We start from the raw sequence: 9081 nt of genomic DNA, 5'->3' as shown, positions 1-9081 counted from the left end.
AAGAATTACGCCATCTGGTGTCACAAACAAACGTGTGCCTGCATTAGCTTTGTTACGGCAATGGATTGTGGGAGATTCTCATAACATGTGAGGATCTCTCGAGGGTAAGGTGCCTGTATTATTTTGGTGGACAAAATGTATGTTTTTATTTTATAAGGACTATAACGTTTTGTTGTGTTTGTTTAGTTTAATGTTAATCGTTTAATGCTCACACAGCAGCATGTTTTTTGTGTGTTTGGCTATTGGTTTTATATGATTTATCAACGTGATCATCAATAGCTAATCTGAGCTAATAAGCTAATGGGAGAGCTGCTACACACGATGCCTCGACTACAAAGTCTTCCATGTTTCTACGCTTCTTCTTCTGTGTCACAGTTTCGGGAATATCAAGATCATTGCACAGGGCCTTGGTCTTGCTTTCTCGTCACTTCGGTAACTTTTCAGTGTGTTCTCAACTGCTGTTTTGTAATTTACTGCCTGCACCAAGTCAATTGTTTCTTTCTGCAGGTATTTGTGCAGGCCCTGAGTGGTTGAGAGCAGTGTCTGGAACAGGACAAGCATGTAGATGGTACTGCATTTGCAAAACTTGCTTTCCAGCCCCTTTGCCAGAGGGCTGAAAGGCTCCCTAAAGTCTTGATCAAAGCAGGGAGGTTTTTGACATGCCCAGCGAACAAGTTATTTGTCTAGCTGTTTCTGAAATGTTTGCAATCTCTAATGGTGGAGAAGAAAGAGTAGAGACACTCCAGGAGATCAACGCAGGTATGTGAGTTTTGTACACCAGTTTTTTTAAGTTTAATGTTTCACATTGCTTATGAAAAATATACTACCACTATACGATCACTGATGTTTTGTTGTTGACTGGACACTTATTTTTTAAAAGAGATGGCATGTGAGGATCTCTTAAGCAATGAAGCTCACGTGTCCTTTTTATATGCTGTCCATTGAAATGCAGGAAAGTAATCACCAACTGTGAGTGATCTGTTGCCGAGGGGACACTACACCGGAGTTACATAAGCAGAGGTAAAGTACTATTTTTGGGGGGAACTCCCCCAGGAAGATTTTTTTTAAATATTGAAGTTAAAAGCATCAATCTGGTGCACTTTGAGAGCAACATTAAGAGATCTATACATCTCTCAACACCCATATGTCAAAAAAAATCAAAGAATCAGAATCAGAAACAGGTTTATTATTTAAAAACACTTGATTTTCCAATTAAATCATAAACTATGTCAAATTATTAGAAGTTGTTAGTAATTAGATTAAACTGAAAAAAGGGATGGAAGGAGGAAATAATAATCCCTCACTTGCTTCCTTCCTCACTTGCTGCTTCCTTCATCACATTACCTTTCATTTGCTTCGTTTTTTCTCCCCATCATCACTCGCTGTCTTCACACTCTTTATTGTTTTGTAGGTGGAAGTGTTAGGCTAAATCGCCTTGGTTTGATCTTTGCAAATCGGTCGACGACCTCCCCATGGAGGGTGACATGCCTGTATGCCAATTAATATTTTTTCCCCAACTCCAGAAAACCTGTTTTGAAGCTCCTCCAGCATTCTGTCGAGAACTGGAAAGAAGAGTCTTGTGTATGTTTGACTTTTCATGTTCTCGAAAAGAATCCAATGCACGCTTCCAGTTTGTGTATCCTGAGGTGGTGAGGGTATCCCTTTGATCCCTTGATTGCTTTGGTTTGCCATATAGTCTACAACTAAAGCAGAATGCTGCATTGGCAGTGGTAGAATATTCAACCCATTTAAAAGTATCAAACCAACTTGGTTGAAATGATCTCTTTTGCTGGCCAAACATGCCGGATGGAAAACAGTGATGTCTCACTTGCCTTGGCCCTGTATCTGCAGTCCCTAAATCAGTTCCCCAGTTACCCATTGACTCTTGTCTGTTCTGATGTTCCTGTTCATTGTTGTTATCTGTTGTATCTCCTTCTTGTGTGTCCCTTTCTCCTGTTCTCCTTTCTTCATCCTCTACTATTTTTGGCTCATCTGTGATGACTGTGTAGGTAAACACAAACAAGTATTTTAAATCAGTTTCCAGCTCTGTCAAATAAATGCATTTCAAGATACACAAATTTGTCTTCATTAAAATGAGTGTCACCACACTGTCACAAAATATAATACTAACCAATTGAAAATAGTTAAATTGACATTGGAAACCTCTTGTAGATATCACTGTTAGTAGTTATCTGCCAATAGGAGAGAATCATTCCTATACAAATGCAGTTTGAGTAATTCACTTAATATATTTACTTAACACTTTAATATAGTCATTTTCACGTAATACTCGAATAGTCATCTTTCTGCATTCAAAACTAAGGAAAGCTGTACAATTTGACATGATAATGAGGAAAAAAGGCCTCAGACAATGCAGATTTTTTGATCATATCAATTTTAAGATGGGGGTCAAGGCTTGATATTTGGGAGCATAGTGTCCCTTGTCCCCTTTCAGGAGCCCTACTGGATTAGCTTTGATCTGAAATCTTTGTATATAAAAAGCTTGTTAGCTGGCTGTCCATCTCATAATGTTCACATAGAAACTAGCTATCAATAGGAAATATCAATCAGAATTATAATTTCATGCAAAAATCTGTCACAAAAAGAGGTTGCACATTTAAATTCAGGTGTTATGGCAACGTCAGTGGCCAAACAGCCACATTTACTGCTGCAAATACGTTCAAACGTGCTGTCGACAGTAAAGCAGTGGCAACTAGGCCACCATTTAAGCTGACTTTTCTCAGAAATACTGTCACATAACATCCATATATTTCAGTGCTAGTTTGATGCTTAGCTAAGCTAACTATGAAACACTTTAACTGACAGGACTCAGGATCAACTGTGGACTGTAAGGTAGCTTCTAGCTTCCTGTCGAACAGTAAGTCAACATTTCCCAGAGAGCTTTCTTTGAAATCACCAGGTAACGCTAAAAAACACAACATTTATATTGTATGACAAAGTGTTTATTTAATATATCTGGCTCGCTATAGCTACTTGCTAACGGTTTAGATTACCCGTGCGATTCAAAGTAACGTCAACGTAGCTGTAATTTATGCTTTGCTTACATGTTCGCATAACTTGTAAGTTTACTGACATGTACATACCTTGTTCACCTGGCTCAGGTGGTGGCTCTGGGGTTGTTGTGTGAGCCACCACTTGAGTATTGCCGTCTTTTTTATTGAAAAAATGTCTAATGTCCATCTTCAGAATCTCCGCGTCCGGGGCTGACAGTTTAAAGTTTAAACATTGTCACAGAGGAGAGGTACGTACCTGTCAGCCAATAAAACACGTTTATTTCCATGCAACTCTCTGATTGGTCTGGTGGTGTCTTGGCTTGCCTATGTTGCATTCACTGAACACGGGAAATTACAAATCTGCCGTCCTATAGGTAAAGAAGTACGGTTAATGTATTATATTGAGGGAGAATTTGTCCGGGGCTAAAGAAAAAACATCCGGGGCTAAAGCCCCAGATGCCTACCCCAGGCGACGCCACTGGTCATGCTTTTTACAGTATTACGGCTTCCACAGATGAAATTTTTTTATGGATTTTTTGTCAAAGCACTTAAGATATTCATTGCTATCGGGATGTTAAGAGCATTCCATGGAATATAACAAAAAGTGTATCTCGAGCCGGTTTCTCAAACTTACCTACCCCACCTTTAAAGAGACTCATACATACACACACAGACTTCTGCATTTCAAAGTATTGCTTGTTCATACAGTTCAATGTTTGAGCTTCACTGTGCATGAATGATGTATGTGCAGAGTGTGACCCTTGAAGGCTGTTTGTTCTGCTCTGAAATAGAATATATTTGTTACATATTAATAGAATTTTAGATTTTTTGATGTGATTTCGGATTTGTGAATGGGAGAAGTAGTAGATAGAAAACATACCAAACATTAATTATTTAACCTGTTACGCACCTTCCGCCCGGTACCGGGCGGATAAACGCGTCATTTGCAGGAAACAACGTCTAAGGAATCTTAATATTGAATAAAACTATGAATGTGTTATATCCATGTAACGGGAAGAAACTCAGCTAACTGATCTTTTTAATTTTTTTTTTCAAAAAAACCCCACAATGCTAGCACTCAGCCTCTGAATTATCCACGAGCGAAAACATGGAACGTAAAGCGGCACTTAAACTCACTCAGAACTCCCTTATTACTTATCCTAGATGCACAACCAACCACTCTTTTTTGGTGTCCTGGAGACACTGAATCTAACGGTGCCCTCCTCAACACTCAGTGATAAACATTCGCGACGCTATAAACGAAAGCGTACATAACATGTGGAGCTAAGTAGCTAAAAACGCTAACATGGCTTACCTTGGTCAAAAGTGGTCTTCAATGGCATTAAAACGATAAAAAAACGATGCTGCAGTTAATCCATAGGTTCATCCTATGTGTCTGTGCCTTCTTTGAAATTATTTCTGATAATCCATAAGCAATACAACTGCTTTTTAGTTTATAAATTCCAGAAGGAGACATTAATCCAATATGCTTTCGATTTCTACACGCGAAGCCCCCACCTTTTCTCTTTACAACGTGTGTGTGTGTGGGCCTCCCCCTTCGATTCTATTGGCTCTAACAGTCAGAAGGGTGTGTCAACCAACCAAATCAAGCAAGGGAAGCCAGAGATATGGAAAAAAAAACATTTTCACCCAAATCACCTCAGAGGTGGGGTGGTTTTGGCTAAACCTCTCTAAAAAGGTCAAATGTCACTTGTTTTGCATCAATCCTGATACAGGGTACTTATTATATGTTGTACTTTGGATTCCTAAAGCTTTTAGTCTACTAACCCATCATCCAAGGGTAGTTTTCACTATCTGTAAAAAATAATCTTTGGACGGACACTATAATTTACAGTTTTTTACTATGTAAAATCTGAATTTTCTTTAAAATAAAAAACATTTATATTGATTCTGACACTTCTACATCCAACTCACAGGTTTATCATTACTTTGAGAACAAAGATTATTAATTTAACCCTTTTAGAAGGGAAGATATGGTCATTTGTTCTGGGAATGTCATTTTCGAGCCTGAGACCTGAAAAACAGGCTCAGAGTGGAACAGGTTAAAGTAGAGTATTTCATTTTATATACGGTAATACTAAGGAGGCATAGGCCTGTATGATGATACGTTTGAAATTATTGATATTAAAAAAAGTGATTTGTTTTCCATGTCATTCGTGTGTTTTTCTTATCAGAAAGTGTAGTTATTTATTTGAAAGCTCCAAATCAAAATGTTTCCCTCAATGGCCTTTGTGCCCTGGCATGTGGCATTTGTGCCTTAAAAAATGTTGTGACACCAAAGGCTAAATGGCCTTGCCGCTAAAATGACGAAATTCCAAGCCTGCTTAGCAGTCTTATTTAGTCGCTTGTTAGTGTAACAGGTCACAACCGTAAGCAACTCGTTATCAATCAGGAAACGGACAGCGAAGCATCTGAGTGTGTTTTCTGGCATTTATTCTGAGAACAAACACAAAATGTCCTTTACATCCGCGTTGCACATCCTCAGCAGTGCTCACTTCAGTGTCCTGTAGTATATATTTATACATACTAGCTTATTTATACAAATAAAGAAATTATTAAATGACCAAGAAAATCTTATTTTTAAGTAATCACACAAAATACAAACATAAACATACCTGAGAACAAACACAAAATGTCCTTTACATCTTCGTTGCACATTTTTACAAAATAAAAGAAAGAAATCAGAAAGTGTTGCCATGTAAACAAACAAAATGGCGCAGATCGCGTCTATTTCCCGCCAAAACGACATCGTAAATATCACTCAAAACTATTTCTTACGGTGGAAACTTAACAAAAACGGGTTAATAATGTACCCAAATTGACACTTAACAACATACATCACTTTCATCAACTTAAATAGCCGGTTTACCACACAAAATTGTAATAAACTGTAACACAATTCCTAGCACAACCTACCCTCAGCAATCCTCACTTCAGTGTGAGGTAGTGATGTGTCGGTCGTGAACGAGCCGGCTCTTTTATGTGAACGACGGGAGCCGGCTCGCGCCCGCGAACGAGCCGTTTTTTTGTTTTTGTTAAGTAATACAAGACAGAATTATATGATGATCTCCGCGCTACAGCTGCTCCGTGCATGCATGCAGTGACATGTAATATCCAAGGATTAGAGACTGTTGGATGCTGCTGTTTTGAGCATTGCAATACATTTATTTGTATTATGTTTTTTTATGATTAGAGACGGTTGGATGCTGCTGTACTGAGCATTGCAATATATTTATTTTCACTATGTTATTTATTTATGATTGTCCTTGGGCTCAGCAAAGATTTGATGTCAGCTGTTGCTGTCTTTTTTTCTATAGTTAATACTGAAATAGAGCCCTGCTGTTTTGTCAGGGCCTTTTCTTTAAATATAATTTTAAAATGTCGATACAGTAGCCCCTTTTTTAAAATATCTATGCTTAAGTTTTTATAGGTGTTGCTATCTGCTTTGTGTAGCGTGGTTCTACAAGCAAGTCAGTGCATTAATTGGGTGGTATCAGAGAGATACAAGGGTCTGTAAATGCAATGAAAACAATTGGCCACAGCAAATAATTGATATTAAACATGTAATTTTTACTTTTGAATACTTCAGTACAAAGGATGTATTGAATAATTTAAGTGATATGTGTACACATATAAATCATTAGTCAAAACAGGGCTACATTTGATTGAATTATAAAAGGTATAATATGTGGTAAACTGAAGAGCCGTTTGGGAGCCGAAAGAGCCGGCTCTTCTTGGTGAGCCGAGCCGGAATTCCCATCACTAGTGTGAGGGGAAAGCAGAAATGACATTCAGGAAGTAGAAAACGATGTGCAATGGGAAAGTGTTCCCACTAGAAACATTACTCAAAAATATTAAGGAAACAATCTCATAAAGATAAAATTCACAACCTATTGTAAATCGTAATTTATAAACTAATAATTATTTATACACATTTTTAACTCCGTTACATTAGCAACAGCTGTTTTTATGACAGCTTCAGCAGGTACCAGTAGGATATGTAGGCCTACTGACATATTAAAAGTTTCAACAGATCTTATTACAGCCATCCCAAACACGTTCAGCAAACTGTTGACTTTGAGACAAAGGAACCGGAAGTATTATAATGCTAACTAATTTCTTCTTAAAGGAAAAATACTATTACTGCAGGCCTGCGCAACAGAAACACATTGTACACCATTATTTTTGTTTTATTGAATGTGAATTACTGAAATATTGAATGAACATAACCTCTCACAACTGCCTAATCATTATGTCGGTTGACCCAGTTCAATGGAAATCCAATAACATTAACAATCAAATAGACAGTGTTGCAGTTTTTCTTACTCTCTGGTCCAAATATATTAAAAAATAATCTACAAATGAAACATGTTGACTGACTTAATTCACCTGATATGTGTGTGTTCTTAGCGTAGTCTATTTCCCTGGAGTCCCTATGTGTTTTATTCATGACCCTCTTGAGTGACCCTGATTTAATGAATGGCTGCCATTTATCTTGCTAGCTTTTATTTGAAGTTGTTTTGTCACCTGGAGGTCTCTACATGACTTCCACTTGAAAGTTTATTTATACAGTAGCCTATTAGATTTTTAACACTCACCTTCTCTGTCAAACTGTCTGACTCCATCTGTCTCCCTCCCTTTCTCCGACCCAATTAACAAAACACTCTCCCACACAGACGATGGTTAATATAATAGTGAGATCTCAGTGTTGTTGAATGTTTATCATCGGATGCTCAGATGATGTGACTGGCTTACCTTGAGACTGACACCATCGACACACACACACATACTGGTTTTTGTTTGCATTGGGGACCAAGTTTCTCATCATCACTTGTCTTGCGAGGACCAGCTTTTCTAAAGGTACACACACACACGCACACACAAGGAAATGTAAGATAACGCACACATACACACAAAATAGCCTTGTCTTATCATGAGCTATACTTTCAGTACTTCAACAATAAGTCATAACCAATTATCTGCTAATGATAAGGAATATCTTTGTTATCAAGACCCTTTGTGACATGACAAAATGGAAAAAATATCCCAATAGAGGCAAAGACCCTCCCTTTCCGGTGGACCTCCATGGGACCTTATTTTGGAAATATTATGTATTGAAGTCAATGGCGAGAGAAAAGTTATCTTTCGATCCCGTTTGAATTGTGCCACGAATTACACATATGATGTTTGTCAATTTAAAAGATAATTTTGCAAGTTAAAAAAAAGAAGTTTTGCCGTAAAACTGTGAAGTAAGACTTTTTTTGTGTGAAACCGCTCAATGAACTACATCTCTGGTCTCGCACAACAACACACGTCACCAAGATGGCCGTCACTACTGCCTTACCAAACAAGGGTTTGACTACCCTCACTATCACCACAATGAAACACGTCCAGAAGAATGTCATGCAAAGCTGCCTGCCTGCCTTTGATTCTCCCTGAACTGCCTGATCTTTTTAATGTTCAATGTTAACCATTTGTGCAGATAGCATGAAGTAGAAAAGATCGCCGATGCTAATGTAGCGTTAGCGTTAGCATGTCTCCCCCGGGGGCATCCGGGCTTAAACGGTGTATTATAGAATGATCACACCGATGTGACAGTACTCTTGAAAGGGTTCACAAAATATGACTACTACTCTTACTGTTTAACATTTTGGGTTACTTAATGTTACTTCATGTTAAAGCTAATACAAATGACAAAGCTAAGGCTGTAATGCTAACTAACGTGCTTGATCCAGCCACTCCTGGTCCTTTCATCAGACGGGAAGCGAAAGAACGAGCAAGACCCATTGCTGGTATGATTACAACCTGGTACAAAGCACACAGGCATCTTGTTAAAGTTATCTTATCTTAGCTATCTCTTTTATTTAGTGGAGGAAAACAATTATAACATCAGTGATGACAGCACTTACGCCACTCTGGGATTTGTAGTCTTTCTAGTTGCGTATTTTTCATAGTCTTATATTTCAACAGTTTTACGACTAACTGTGACTTTTTTTACATTGAAATACTTTTTTTAAGATTGACAAACATATGTGTAATTCATGGC

At 37.9% G+C, this 9081-nt stretch overlaps 1 long non-coding RNA gene across 1 annotated transcript; it reads left to right on the top strand.

Annotated features, from left to right (window-relative positions):
• The first annotated feature begins 682 nt into the window (after window positions 1-682).
• Window positions 683-1567, top strand: LOC117486783. The gene is made up of 3 exons (XR_004556318.1): window positions 683-759; window positions 953-1020; window positions 1412-1567. It is a non-coding gene; the product is annotated as an uncharacterized LOC117486783 (long non-coding RNA).
• Window positions 1568-9081: the final 7514 nt, after the last annotated feature.

This window comes from Trematomus bernacchii, unplaced genomic scaffold (assembly GCF_902827165.1).
Source record: "Trematomus bernacchii unplaced genomic scaffold, fTreBer1.1, whole genome shotgun sequence".
NCBI lineage: Eukaryota > Metazoa > Chordata > Actinopteri > Perciformes > Nototheniidae > Trematomus > Trematomus bernacchii.
The sequence above is the reverse complement of the archived record's forward strand: the minus strand, read 5'-3'. Positions and strand labels throughout refer to the sequence as shown.